We start from the raw sequence: 13,918 nt of genomic DNA on the forward strand, positions 1-13,918 counted from the left end.
TAAAGGAGAGGTGGACAGATCTGAGGTGCTGGAAAGTACAACTAGCTAGTTCCCTGCTCGTATGGGAATGTTAAAGGTTGCCGTGCTAACCAAGAAAACTTCAGGGTGAGGAACTAAAAGAATCAAATAAAAACATGATGGATTTGTAAAAATGTTCATTATAATTGAACTATGACACAGAGCACGGTTTTTTTTTTTTTTTTTTTTTTTTTTTTTTTTTTTTTTCAATGTTTATTTATTTTTGGGACAGAGAGAGACAGAGCATGAACGGGGGAGGGGCAGAGAGAGAGGGAGACACAGAATCGGAAACAGGCTCCAGGCTCTGAGCCATCAGCCCAGAGCCCGACGCGGGGCTCGAACTCACGGACCGCGAGATCGTGACCTGGCTGAAGTCGGACGCTTAACCGACTGCGCCACCCAGGCGCCCCTAGAGCACGGTTTTATATTAATTATGCCCAGCACAGTTAGATGTTTGGTTTTATGTGGGCCTGGTGTGTGGGCAGCTGACAAGTGGTAGTTTTAGGTTTTGCCCATTTTGTATTCAATAAGGATTTTAACCCTTGTAAGCATTTTGTGTCTTACCTAGTCTGTGTGTGATAATGCTTTGAAATTGGAAGTCGCAGATGAATTTATTAATGGTTTGTCTTGTGCGTAAACTTGACATGTCGATGAAAAACAGTCCTGATTGATTTAGGATGGGGCAGCTACGATGATTCTCATATATTGCTAGGAACATTGTTTCTAATTTTTTTTTTAAGTTTATTCATTTTGAGAGAGTGCAAGAACAAGAGTGGGGGAGGGGCAGAGAGAGGGAGGGAGAGAGAGAGAGATGAAGAGAGAGAGAGGGGGAGAGAGAGGATTCCATTTAGGCTCTGTGCTGTCAGCGCAGAGCCTGATGTAAGGCTTGATGTCATGAACCGTGAGATTGTGACTTGAGCCAAAATCAAGAGTTGGATGCTCAACTGACAGAACCACCCAGGCGCCCCATTTCTAATTTTTTAATTAGAAAAGTATCTAGGTTAATGACTTTGGTGTTTTTAAACTTACAAAAGTTATGCCTTTATGTCTTGGCTCTGCTTGCCAGTCTTTCATTTTGAGAGGTAGTTTTTGCGTAGGAAATGAGAAACTGTTTTGTATTTTACTTGATCCAAGGAGAGATGAGGACGAAGCGTCTTCTGAGACTGGACCATACGGACGGCATGAAGCACAAGTCTGTGATTGAGAAGTAGCTAGTCTCTTGTGCTCTGTGCATGGAAAGCGGGAATAACCTTGCCTCTGTTGCTAAGATTATGCTTTCGATAAAAACTTGAGCTGATTGTGCTAGGCTGGCACCCATCATTTGCTTTGTCTGGAAGGGGCAACTGGAATCCTTCATTCTTTTTTTCTTTTTTAAAAAAATTTTTCTTTAATGTTTATTTATTTTTGAAGGAAAGAGACAGAGCGTGAGCAGGGGAGGAGCAGAGAGAGAGGGAGACACAGAATCTGAAACAGGCTCCAGGCTCGGAGCTGTCAGCACAGACCCTGATGCGGGGCTTGAACTCATGGACTGTGAGATCATGACCTGAGCCAAAGTCGGATGCCCAAGTGACTGAGCCACCCAGGCGCCCCTGGAATCCTTCATTCTTCTGTGTGTGTGTGTGTGTGTGTGTGTGTGTGTGTGTGTGTGTGTGTGTCAGAGAGAGAGAGAGAGAGAATGTATGTGGCACAGGGCAAGTGAGATGTTTTGTTTTGGTGTTGGCCTGATTTTCTTTTTTATTGTTGACTTGGCTTATCTTCATTCTGGTTTTAAGTATTGAGAAATCTTAAGATTTGTGTGGGTTAGAAGATTGGCATTTATTCAAACTTCATTTGGCAGTTAACTGTAGGTAAGAAGCTGCTTTTTTGGTCCACTTTATGTTTGAGATAATTTTTTTCCCTTAATGATTTGATTACAGAAAATTTCAAACCTATACAAAAGCAGTGTGAATAGTATACTGGACCGCCATGAACAAAGGTAATTTTTTGATGTGACCTTTGTATTTCTGAAAACTATAAAGGTAAAAGGGCCCAAAGACTCCAAAAAACAAAAACAAACAACCCAAACCAAAACAAAACATAAGGACAGTCTGATTTTTAAAGCTTTTGGATAATTCGATTTCATTTTTGGTGCCCAAATGAGTGTTTCTTAATATGTAAAAACGGGAGATGAGCGGTACATAAATGCAGGATTATTGTGACAATAAAGGAGGGATATCATCACATGTTTGCAAGTCTTGGTACCAGTTAGGTGTTCAACAAATCACTGTTCCCACCTCTTCCCCAGCCCCTTGATCACAGTGCTCTATTGGAGTAGAGAGGGGAAGGGAAAGTGGGGAACTTCCTGCTAGGGTTACCAATTCCCGGGAAGGGGTACGTAGTAGACCAGGGCTGAAGCAGTTGATTGCAGCAAAGTTTCCGGAGGGTCTCATTTTTTCTGTTACCCAGTTCTTATTTGAACCCTCAGAATTTAAAGCTAGAAGGACAAGGGTCAGTACGTTTGCAAAGGATAAATCTTTTCATCCTGTGATGTTGTCTGGAAGGTTCTGCTGAGCTTGAGAAGCAGGTGCTATGGCTGAGGATGATGAAGGCCCCTAGGGTCCCCTGGGAGCACACCATTAACTGCTAGCCTGTCTTCCACCTGTGTTCTCTTGGTTCAGTGGCCTTATTTTCTGAGACTGTATTGCTGATTTCTGTAGCTATTTACGTCAGCTTTGACCAAAGCGAAGGTACCAAGCTTACAAGGGAAAGTGGGAAAAATACCTCTTTTAGGACTTGTTTTGGCATAGGTTTTGTGGTTTGCGTTCAGTAACATTCCCCAGTATCCACAAATTAAACATCACTGCCACCAACTTAATTTTAATATTATTTTATTAATTTAATTGCTCTATAAATAAAATAGTAAAACAGTGTGCATAGATGGAAGCTACAGTTTGGGGTTGTTTTGTATGTGTGAAAAACAGACTCTTTTCATTGTGATATCTGAGTAAACGTACCAGTAGATTATTTATGTAAGTTTGTGTCACCGGAAACATTCCAGAATGAATCATATTTAATTAGGGTCTCACAAATGTTACCACCCTTGTGCTGTTGAACAACACTTTTAAACTATTAAACCCACTTGAACAATGCAGGAAGGAAATTACAATAATTTATTCATAATCTTTTCCTCACAAATGTTTTCATCTCTTGGTTTTCCTTCTCATCTTTATACACACAGATATTTGAAAATTTTGCACCTTAGGAGTTGTTAGTCTGAGAGAATTGATTGTAGAGAAGGGTAGCAATTCAGTAAATGCTATTTTGTGCTGGATTACCCTTTTGCAGTTTCTTTGCTGTAACATCTTTTCCTGGTTAGTTCTGTCTCTCCCTTACTCTAACTAAATGTAACGTCTCGCTATAAGATTATTTCTGGGGGTGCCTGGGTGGCTCAGTTGGTTAAGCATCGGTTAAGCGCCCGACTTTGAGATCATGACCTGAGCCGAACACAGTCATGAGTTCAAGCCCCACGTCAGCCTCTGTGCTGACAGCTCCGAGCCTGGAGCCTGCTTGGGATTCTGTTTCTGCCCCTCCCCGACTTGTGCTCTCTCTTTCTGTCTCAAAAATAAATAAACATTAAAAAAAAAAAAAAGATCTTTTTCTGGCAAGGAGTTCTTAAAAGGAGAGCTATAAAGAAAATATACTTGCTGTGTTTACTGATATATGGAAAACCAGATAGGAAATTGTAGCCCCTTTGGTGTCAGGTTGATTTAATCTCATTCCTAAATATTACGAATAAAAATTAAGCGGAAGAATTTTATATTTCATTAACTCATATACCAGTGTGGCTAATTTAATGTGAAAGTGTAGTATTCAATCTGGCGCCGACTTTGATGGGATTCTACAAAGCAGAAAGAAAGGCTTTCTCAGAAAGCTGTTGTACTTAGTGATTATTTTTCTCCAGCCTGGTATTGTTTTCTCCAGCTTGTCAGGAGTAACTAAACTTGAAATGATTGAGAAGGCACTCAAAGGTAGGTCAGAGCAGCTTAAAACGAAGGAGGTAGGGTAGGTTGCTGCGACCACATTAAACATTCACATACTTTACTGCCGTTATTTCCTTTGTTTTTTCAAATGTAGTTTTGTGACACAGCGTGCCCTCTAAATCTGTAGTTAAAGGAATTAGATATGTAGTTAAAGTTAATTTGTGTGGCCTTCTCTAGGCTGACCGGGCTTCCCTAGCCTGTTGGAAGATCCCATGTGGAACCATTAGACAGAATGAAAACTCAGGATATTCCTTTGCTTCCGAGTTGTTGGAAATTTAGGTTGCAACTAAATGGCATGTTTTCTTTTTCCATCCTCTTTGTTTCTTTTTAACGTCTATAGGTACAGAATAGGGATACCATTGATGTCATGCAATTTATTCTTCTTTGTTAAGGTGGTTATATTAAATACAGTTAGTTCTGCTATAACATGACTTAAGCGTTCCTAAAAAACACAATGCTACACAAAATTGTTGAATAAAAGCCATAGAACTTATGGGGAAAAAATGAAGTTAGGTACACAACAATCAAAAACTGTTGGGGGCGCCTGGGTGGCTCATTCAATTAAGCGTCTGACTTCGGCTTGGGTCATGATCTCACGGTTTGTGGGTTCGAGCCCCGCGTCGTGCTCTGTGCTGACAGCTCAGAGCCTGGGAGCCTGCTTGGGATTCTGTCTCCTTCTCTCTCTGCCCCTTCCCCGCTTGCGGTGTTTCCGTCTCTCTCTCAAAAATAAATAAGCATTAAAAAAAAATTGACATTGATACTTCATGGCCATCTAATCCTTCAGTCCCCATCAGAGTGTTGCCAGTTGCCCCAATAATGTCTTTTATATCAAAATAATTAACAGTTCAGTTCATGGGGTGCCTGGGTGGCTCAGTCGATTACGTGTTCGACTTCGGCTCAGGCCATGATCTCGCGGTTTGTGAGTTCGAGCCCCGCGTTGGGCTCTGTGCTGACAGCTCGGAGCCTGGAGCCTGCTTCGGATTCTGTGTCTCCTTCTCTCTCTGCCCCTCCCCTGCTCACACTCTGTCCTCTCTCTCTCTCTTTCAAAAATAAATAAACATAAAAAATTAAAAAAAATAGTTCAGCTCAGAATCACTTCTTTTACTTTCTGGCATGACAACATGTTCTAGGCACATTTGTGCCTTCCTTATCCCAGATCTGGAATCAGCTCTTTCCCCAAAGAATCCTGATTCTTTTTGGTGGAGGATGGATATGTAGAAGCGAAGATCCAGGTCCTTTGTGCCCTCACTGCTATTGGAGTGTCCAGGCTTCTTGCCTCAGTGCATAAATCGATGGAATATATGTATGTGGACACATACCCACGTTGACATCTATATTTCTACATGCATGTAAATGGAAAGGTGTGACTTCACATCACTACCTGCCATTTAAAGCTAACACCTCAGGGTTCATTCTAGTTTTCTCCCTCTCCATATTTGTAATTCCTTCCTTTGGCAGTGAGAATCCCAGCTCCCGTTTTTCTTAATATATTTACTTAATTGATCAGTTCTTTGTATGTACCTTGCTGCTTTATCCCCAGTCCCTGTTCGGACATCCTTCTTACCCCAAAGAGTTCAGTTCTCTTTGCTGGGCTTTCCTCCTCCGTCCTTATCCCACTTAAGCTCTCATGCTCTGCACCAGCCTCTCCGCCAGCGTGGGTGTCCTCTTTGCCCCACGTGGGTTCTGACACCGTGGACTCGACTGCTTGCTCCTCCCTGGGTAGACACTCCTCTCAGCCCTGCTTGGGCTGTGGCACCCCAACTCTGGCATCCCCCTCTTTCTGCTAGTGCCCTCTTCACCCTTCCTGGTTCCGACACTGCATTCAGGACAGCCCTCGTCCCGCAGTGCTCAGGCCTCCATCCGTGGCCCGTTGTGTTCCTCCCACCCCCAGACACCTCAGCACAGACCCCTCCCTAGCTCAGACCCACCTAACGGCTTTAGGACTGAAGTGTTTTGGAAGAAAAGGATTGAATTGTTTCAGAAGGGGTCTATATAAAACTTTTTGCTAAGTAAATTCACATTTTGGGGGGAAAATTGTTCACCCGGGGCCATGTCACCTAGATTATTTTCTGTGTCTCTCGGTGCACAGGATCATTCTTGATTTCTTCCTACGGGCTGCCCGTTTTTAACTAACCAGAAGGTGAAGTCTGTAGCCCACGTAATTCTGATGAGTCTTTTTTTTTTTTTTCCTCCCCTCTTCAGACTTCCCTGTGATACAGATGGGGACTGTGGTGTTTGAGAAAGCCTGCTTTTGCAGAAGTGACGGTCTTGGTCCGTAGTTTGCATTTCTGTGTCTCCCCTTCTAGCTCAGTGGCCCATCCCCCCCCCCCCACCATGACAGTGGCAGCAGGTGCTGTCCCCTTTGGCTGAGCCCTCTCTGTAGGTGTTTTGCATGTGTTACCCTATTAAAACACCCTACCTCTGTGAGATGTACGGGTTTTACAGGTGAGGAAACCAAGGCTGGGAGGGGTTAAATAATTTGTTCAAGGTCACATAACTTGTAAGAGGTTAGCGGTATAATTTGAATCCAAGCCTGCTTTTTTCCTAGAGCCTGTCCTCGTGACCGTGTGATGCTGCCTCTGTAGGATTAGGATAAATTTGAGGAGGCTGAATTTTTCAATCCCTGTTTTTGATTCCTTTTGATTTAGGAAGAGGAAGCATAAGCTCTTGAAAGTTATAGTTGGAAGAAGAAAAATAGACACCATTAGCTGCCTGGAAACAGTGCCACTTAAATGCTGGCATTCCTGGAATGGGCCCAAAGGAGTGGTAGGTGTGAACCCCCGATAAGCCTGCTTCTTCTCTGATCTGGCCACAACTCCGTGCTCTTCGTACAGAGGGGCACTTCGAAGAATGAGGATCACAGCTTTTCTAACTTCTCTTTGGAAACGAATGTGAATATTAAGGTCCTTTACAAAGACCTGATGCTTTTAAGGAAGAGCAGCTTAGAGGTTACTCAGTTTATCAGCCCATCTCAGTCTTGTTATTATTCTGTGAGTGGAGTGATGTGGCTCATCGTTAATAACAGTTGAAAGTGGGTGTCCATCATGTGGTTTTGAATTATTTTCTAGGTGCAGGGATGAATTGTTTTGTGCCTTTGTCCCCCATCGTGACAGCTCTCCCTTGTGACTGGTGTCAGGCCTTTGTGAGGTAGCTGTTTGGGGACCGGGAGCTTCCCCCAGGCTACTCCTTATGCAAAGAGTTGTTCTTTATGAAAAGCTGCAGGCCTGCCCTGGAGTCGAATTGGCACCGTAACCTCATTTGCACTGCTCTCTAACCGTGGAGCTGAGCTAATCGTATCTGAGAATAAACATACTGTCAGCCAGGCTTTTTGAAAGTGGTGAGGAAAGTAAGCTTGTTTTTTAATGACGTGTAACCATGAGAATAGTAAGGATATTTATACTCACTTCCTAGACTCCTTGAAACAGAGATGTAGAAAGCTAGCTAGCTTAGCTTTCTCTCTCTCTCTCCTCTCCCTGTGTATCTGTTTGTCGGTCTCCCAATCATCTGGCTTGCAGACCTTCAGAGACACCCAAGTTACCCACGTACCGTGTCTGCTTTGTTCTGGACGGAGGGAATTTGCCTGCACGTAGGAGATAAAAACTGCGTAGAGCTCCAGAGCCACACCTTCTGAGCTCATGTCCCAACTCTGCAATTTGCTGGAGTTGTGACTTGGGGCAAATTCCCGAACTATTCACTATTCTGTTCACGTGTGCGTCAGCATTCTCACGGGATGGTAATAGTTCCTACCTCATAGTGAAGTCCTTAGCAAGGTTCCTGCCAGTGGTGTACCCAGTGAATGTTGGCTACAACTCTGATTGGTAGTCTGCATTTTGGGAGATTCTGATCTTAGATGTGTTTTTCGGACCAGGCTACATATACGGAACATAACAGGATGGAAGAATTACAACATAAAAGAGTGGGAGAGGATATTCAAGATTACAGGAATGACCTCTGTATATTACAGGTGGGGAAATGGAATTTTAGAGATGGTGAAGGGTTTATGCAGTCTCCCAGGCAATACCAAGACTAGAACTCATTTCTTGTCCGGTTATTAAACCAAGGATTTTCATAAAGGTGGCATTGGATGATGATGATGATATGACAATAGCAGGATTTTTTTTTTTTTTTTTTTTTTGGTGGGGGCGAGGCTGAGAGAGGCTTGTGTATAAATAGAAAAAGCACACTCAACACACCTATTGTTTTTACAGTGCAGACTACAGTGAATAAGTTAAAAAAAAAAAAAAAAACTTGGCAGATGGGAATACACCGAAGATAGTGAGAAAGCATGATTGTAGGGGCATAGGTTTAAAACAGTTCAAGTACCATGTGCTGTCCTTACGGACATGGGGTATGTGGGATGTCAGGGTGTTTTGCTGTTACGAAAACCAGTTATGTGCATCTTTGGGGGGAGCAGCAGAGATAAAACAGGTACAAAGGGCATCGAAGCTCCATAATCAGAATAGGATGGGGATCGTTACAGGTTAGTTACTGCTAGGGTTTTGGGGTTTTTCCCCAGTAGTTTTTATTTACCTTGGATTTTAAAAGTAATGCACTGAAAGTATAAAATTTGGAAAGTACAGCCAAGCATAAAGAAAAGAAAGCACAGAATCTCATAACCCAAAGTTAATTTACTATTCACATTTTGGGGCTTGTCTTATCTCTCTTTTTTTTTTTTTTTTTTTGGTATGTGTGTAATTGTTCAGAAACATAATTGAGCTCATATTGTATGTATGATTATATATATTAACTTAAAATGTTAAAGTATAATCTGGAGGCAGAGTGTCAGGTTTTCAGTCCCGTATGAAAATGTGGACTTTGTCATATGCCATAGAAGGACATTTTTGGTATGTTTTTATATAGTAGTAATGTCTGAAGCTACACCTTGGTTTTATCAGAATGGCTCATATTTCCTCATCTGTAAATAGTCTCAGAAGTTGAAATAATAAATTAATCCTCAAAGAAGTTTTGCCTGACTCAGCAAGCCCTGTTTTGATCAGTTATAGCTCTCACCTGCTGTTAAATAATATTCTAGGATCTGCACAAGCAGTCTGCAAACGTATGTTAAATTAACTGGTTGCTGGATAAGGCCAGGTAACTATAGTTAACAGCAGAGAGAACAATCCATTCTTGCCAAGCAAGATTTGTTTTGGTCATATGCAGAGAGGAAATCCAAGTATTCAAGGAATGTAAATTATGGATAAAATTGAAACCCGTGGCTGAGGATTCTTCCCTAGACTATTTTGTGCTTCCATGAATTAATAAAAATAGAATTTCAGCAAACAAGAATAGTTGTTAAATAAAGGCTACATATGTTGGCATACCAATCAGTGTGCCTTCTTGGGAGCTAAATATTATTACATTGAAAGATACTGGCAGCAACTTGGCTGTTAGATTAATATCACTTAACATGGAATTTAAAGGTATTTAAATGTAAAGGAATTACAGGAATTTAGAGAGGTTACTTTTTCCTAACTTTACATATATAAGCATATAAATTTACTTCAGGAATGTGCTTTCATCTAATATTTTATCATTAAAATGGCGTTTTTAAACATTGCTTTTCTAAGATTGATTCCTCACCCCACAGACTTGAAGATTGTTCAAAATACATTTCTGAAAAAGGATGGGTTAGAAATAACACTTGTTCCAGAAGGGGGAAATGGACATTGGGATTGACCAGAAAGGAACTAGGAAACTTTGAGAGGTGATGATATGTTTCCTATCTTGATAGGGATTTGGATTACACAGGTGTGCATTCATAAAAACTCAGCAAATTGACACTCATTTCATGAAACTTTATATCCAAAGGGGAAAAATTATGCAAATATTGAACTCTTACTAATGACACACTCAAGTATTTAGAGAGCAGTTTGCTGATCTCTGCGATTTACTGGGAAATACATGAAAAAAATAAGATGAATTGATGGATGGCTAGATGGATATATTTGGTAAGAAAGGTAATAGAATCAGGATGATGAGAAATGGGTTTACATATAAAATTCTTTCAATTTTGCTGTATGTTTGAAATTTTTCATAATAAAATGTTGGTTTTAAAGATGTAAGATTCTGGTCACCATGGGGCAGAAATGGAGCCATTGGAATCTGACCACTGCCTTGATGTTTTTCACTTTGAGATTGATAGCGAAGTAAGAATCGTTGAATTCTTCATCTTTACTATGTTAGGGGCCTCTCAGTGTCTTTCTTCATTGAGTACAAAGATTACTGTTCTGGTTATTTTACTGTTCTAGAAATGACCCAAGTAATATAAGCCCTGTATAATCATCACAGTTAGCATCTGTGTTCATTTCTACATACCACATCCAACGGATACGTGTGTTTTGCCAAGATGCTTTCTAAGGCTAACGCTCAGTACAAATCTGTATGTTTCTCTTCTCCTATTCTCCAGACTTCAGTTTGGATATTTTTTTATGCCCTGACTTCTAGTTCACTAATTTTCCTGTTTCGCTGCATCGAATCCGATGTTAAACCCATCTATTAACTTATTGATTTCAGTTGCTGTATTTCTTAGTTCTAGAGTGTTTACTTGATACTTTTTTTTATAGATTCCAATTTTATGACGAAATTCTCCATTTTCTTCACATCTTTATTCTCTATTTTTTCTGTTTTCTTGAATGTAGGTTTTTTTTTTTTTTAAGTTTATTTATTTTGAGAGAGAGCATGCACACATACGCGTGTGTGCAGGAGGGACAGAGAAAGGGGGGAGAGAGAATCCCAAGCAGGATCCATGCTGTCAGCACCGAGCTGGACATGCGGCTTGATCACACGAACCTGTGAGATCGTGACCTGAGCCGAAACCCAAGAGTCAGACACTTAACTGACTGAGCCACGAGGCACCCCAGATGTAGTTATTGTTAAAGCCCAAGAGTAATTAACTCCAATATTTGTATCGCCTGTGGATCTTTTCCTGTTGTCTGGTTCTTCTTCTGTTATTCAGTCATTTGATCCTGTCTTTTGGCATGCTTGGTAATTTTGATTGAAAACTGGATGTTGTATATAAAAAATTACAGTGGTCCTGTGTGGTTTCATCATCCTCTAGAGTGGGCTCACTCCATTTGCCAGGCAAATAGTGTGGGGTCTGATCCCATCTCTCCTCTGAGGGCGTGAGCCATCAAAGGCAGGGTGTGGCTTTGGGAAGGCTCAATTTACCTCTGGTTTGCCTATACTCTCAGGGAGTAGCCCTGCAGGCACTTTTGGTGCTTTGGGCTGGATATCAATCCTTTGCTGTTGGGGGTTTTCCTGCCCCCCTGCAGATCGTCTAGCAGCGTCCCTGGCTTTTTACCCACTGGTCCCTGAGCTGTGACCACCAAAAATGTCTCCCAAGTACTGCAACATGTCCCCTGGGGATCAGAATCACCTCTGGTTGAAAAGCACTGACCTAAGAGGAGGGAGTCGTTTTCCTAATTGTGTATAGTGCCAGAGAAGTGAACTCTGAGTTACTCAGGTCACTGTCTTTCATCATCGGACGGCTTTCCAGCCTCGCTCTTGCCTGATCATTTGATGGTAGATCCTGGGCTCTTCAAATGGCACTAAGAGTACGTGGGTTTGTTCACCACTCGCTTACCTGCTGTGAATGGAGAGTTTAGGTCACTGGTGCACCTGTCCTAGAGTTGAGAGGACAGATTCTCGATTTCTAGGTGGTGGGGACCGTCCCAGCCTATGTGTGGCATCTCCTCGGGCTTCTGCAGAGCAGAAGGTTGCAATCTCTTCTCACGGTGATCTGACGTAGCCGACAGGAGCAAATTAACACCGAGAAATCTGCCCAGAGAATATAAATAACCGTTTGGAGTTCAAGGTAGGAAGGACATAAAGGGATCCAAATTAGGGCTCCAACTAAGGGTTACAAGAGAAAAAGCCTGCTTAAGAAGAGAACTGACTTGGAGTGGACATTTCTGAATGGTATGACACTACGAAAAGTGATTTGAACTGCTGGCTACTCTTTCTGTTACGCTGCAGACATTTTCCTGTTTTCCAAATCACTCTGCTTTGATGCCGAGGCTCGAATTAATAATGCATGGCTTTTTGTGGTGCTCCCTTCCCATGGTGCTTTTTAGGTGCTGAGTCAGAGAGGGTTCACCCCAGCGTCGGAGAAGAGGAGAAAAAGCCCTCTGCAGTGCTCAAACGCTGCCATTTTCCTTGCACCTACATCTTGTAGCAAGCATTTCACACGAATTGCTTTAACGCTTCAATTCAGAGGATGCTTTCTTCTTACTCTTAAAGAACAAGGCTTTAAAAACTATCCAGAGAGGTCTATGACAGGAAGCTTTTGAGAGCTCTTCAAAGTGAGTCTAAAAAAAGAAGAAAAAAAGTTGGTCTGAATGTTAGCGCGAATTGTATTCGATTTCTGGGACAATAGCTGTTATTTTCCCACTTTTCTAGCTACTGTCTTGATATGTCTCTCCTGAGTCTGTAATTTCTATTTTGTAAAATATAAAATGATATTTTCACATTACCTTTATGATAGGCATCTGCTAGGAGTCAAACAGATATGAAGGAAAGGACCTGGTAATTAATTGTTCAGTGAATGCTTGGATCCAGGCTCAGATCCAACATTTTTCTCCCCTACCTTTGCCAGCCCACAGCACTCTGGATGGTCTGACCTTTGGGAGCCCAGTCACTGTTATCCCTGCCGCTTTCAAATACAGGCCTGTCTGGGCCATAGAGTTTTTCCTTTTCTGGTTGGTTAGGAAATACTGTGTTGTGATGGGCCCCGCGGGGCATATGAGGAGCTTTTGAAGCCACTGGGTTTGTGGCGTTAGCTGAGATACCCACCCCTCCATACCTGCGAAGCTCCTGTGGGAGTTGGTAGCCTGGGTAAGGTGTTGCTAGATCTGTGATGAGCATCGTAGCCTCTTACTCACATCTGCCTTGAAACACATCTTATGACACATCTAAACATACTTGTTAAATCAGTCCGCTGATGTGGTCTGGTGTATTTATTTAAAGTGCTTAAATCAGAATTTTCCCAGAGTGTCAGTCTTCATTGCTGTCATGGGTTTTAAAAGTAGCATAGAGATGATTTCTGTCTCTATGATCAGAATAACAATGTGGATAGAAGTAATCATTGGGAATGCGTTGTAATGTAATCCTCTATTTCTGTAAATCTAAAGTTACTCTAAAATAGAAGGCATATGAAAAGAATAGTAACTGTGACTTCCTGAAGGTCTACTCTATTCTAATCACTAACTTAGGGGTCTGACATCTGTTATTTCTAACCTTCACGAGACTGTAAGAAGGTCAGGACCACGGGGTCCTGACTCAGACCTTCCTCTGAGCTGAGGGAAAGACTAATCACACCCCATTTAGCTTCCTGTCTGTCTCCTGGGGTGTAATTGTTTGAACAGGTGGCTCTTGAGCTTGGCGCTCAGGCCTGTACATATGCCTCGATTTCTGTTGTAGCACCAATAACAGTGCGTGGCACATACTGATGGTTACACTTCTCTTCTTCCTACGTGGCCTCCGTCAGTTCAGGGACCAGCTTGTTCTTTCCTTTCTTTCTCTTTTTTTTCCTTCTTGATTTTTAAAAAGCTTTTACCTTTAAATTCCAGTTAGGTAACACGCAGCATAATACTAGTTTCAGGTGTGTAATTTAGCGATTTCTTTCCTTTCAGTCCATCTTGAACTAACACGAGTGTTAATCATATCCAAGGCCCTGTCTTGGCGCTTTGTATGTCTTCCTAGCCCAGTGAGATAGGTGTTATTATTCGCTTTGTTTTTTAGGTGAGGAAATTGAGGTACAGAGACTCTAAGTAACTTGACCACCAGGTTTACACAGTTAATATGTGGCGCAGCTTGCACTCGAGTCCACATAGTTTATTTGGGAGGCTAGTTCTTACCCACTGAGCTGTGCTCCTGTTTTACTG

The 13,918-nt window shown here is 41.9% G+C and overlaps 1 protein-coding gene and 1 long non-coding RNA gene across 2 annotated transcripts in view; both read left to right on the forward strand.

Moving 5' to 3' along the window:
• The window catches only part of B4GALT5 (beta-1,4-galactosyltransferase 5), a 75,961-nt gene that overhangs the window by 13,797 nt on the left and 48,246 nt on the right, over positions 1–13,918 (forward strand). The window lies entirely within an intron of this gene.
• On the forward strand, positions 5,097–10,219 carry LOC115509989. Its single transcript, XR_003967558.1, has 3 exons — positions 5,097–6,803; positions 7,906–8,001; positions 9,769–10,219. It is a non-coding gene; the product is annotated as an uncharacterized LOC115509989 (long non-coding RNA).

This window comes from Lynx canadensis, chromosome A3, assembly GCF_007474595.2.
Source record: "Lynx canadensis isolate LIC74 chromosome A3, mLynCan4.pri.v2, whole genome shotgun sequence".
Classification (NCBI taxonomy): Eukaryota; Metazoa; Chordata; class Mammalia; order Carnivora; family Felidae; genus Lynx; species Lynx canadensis.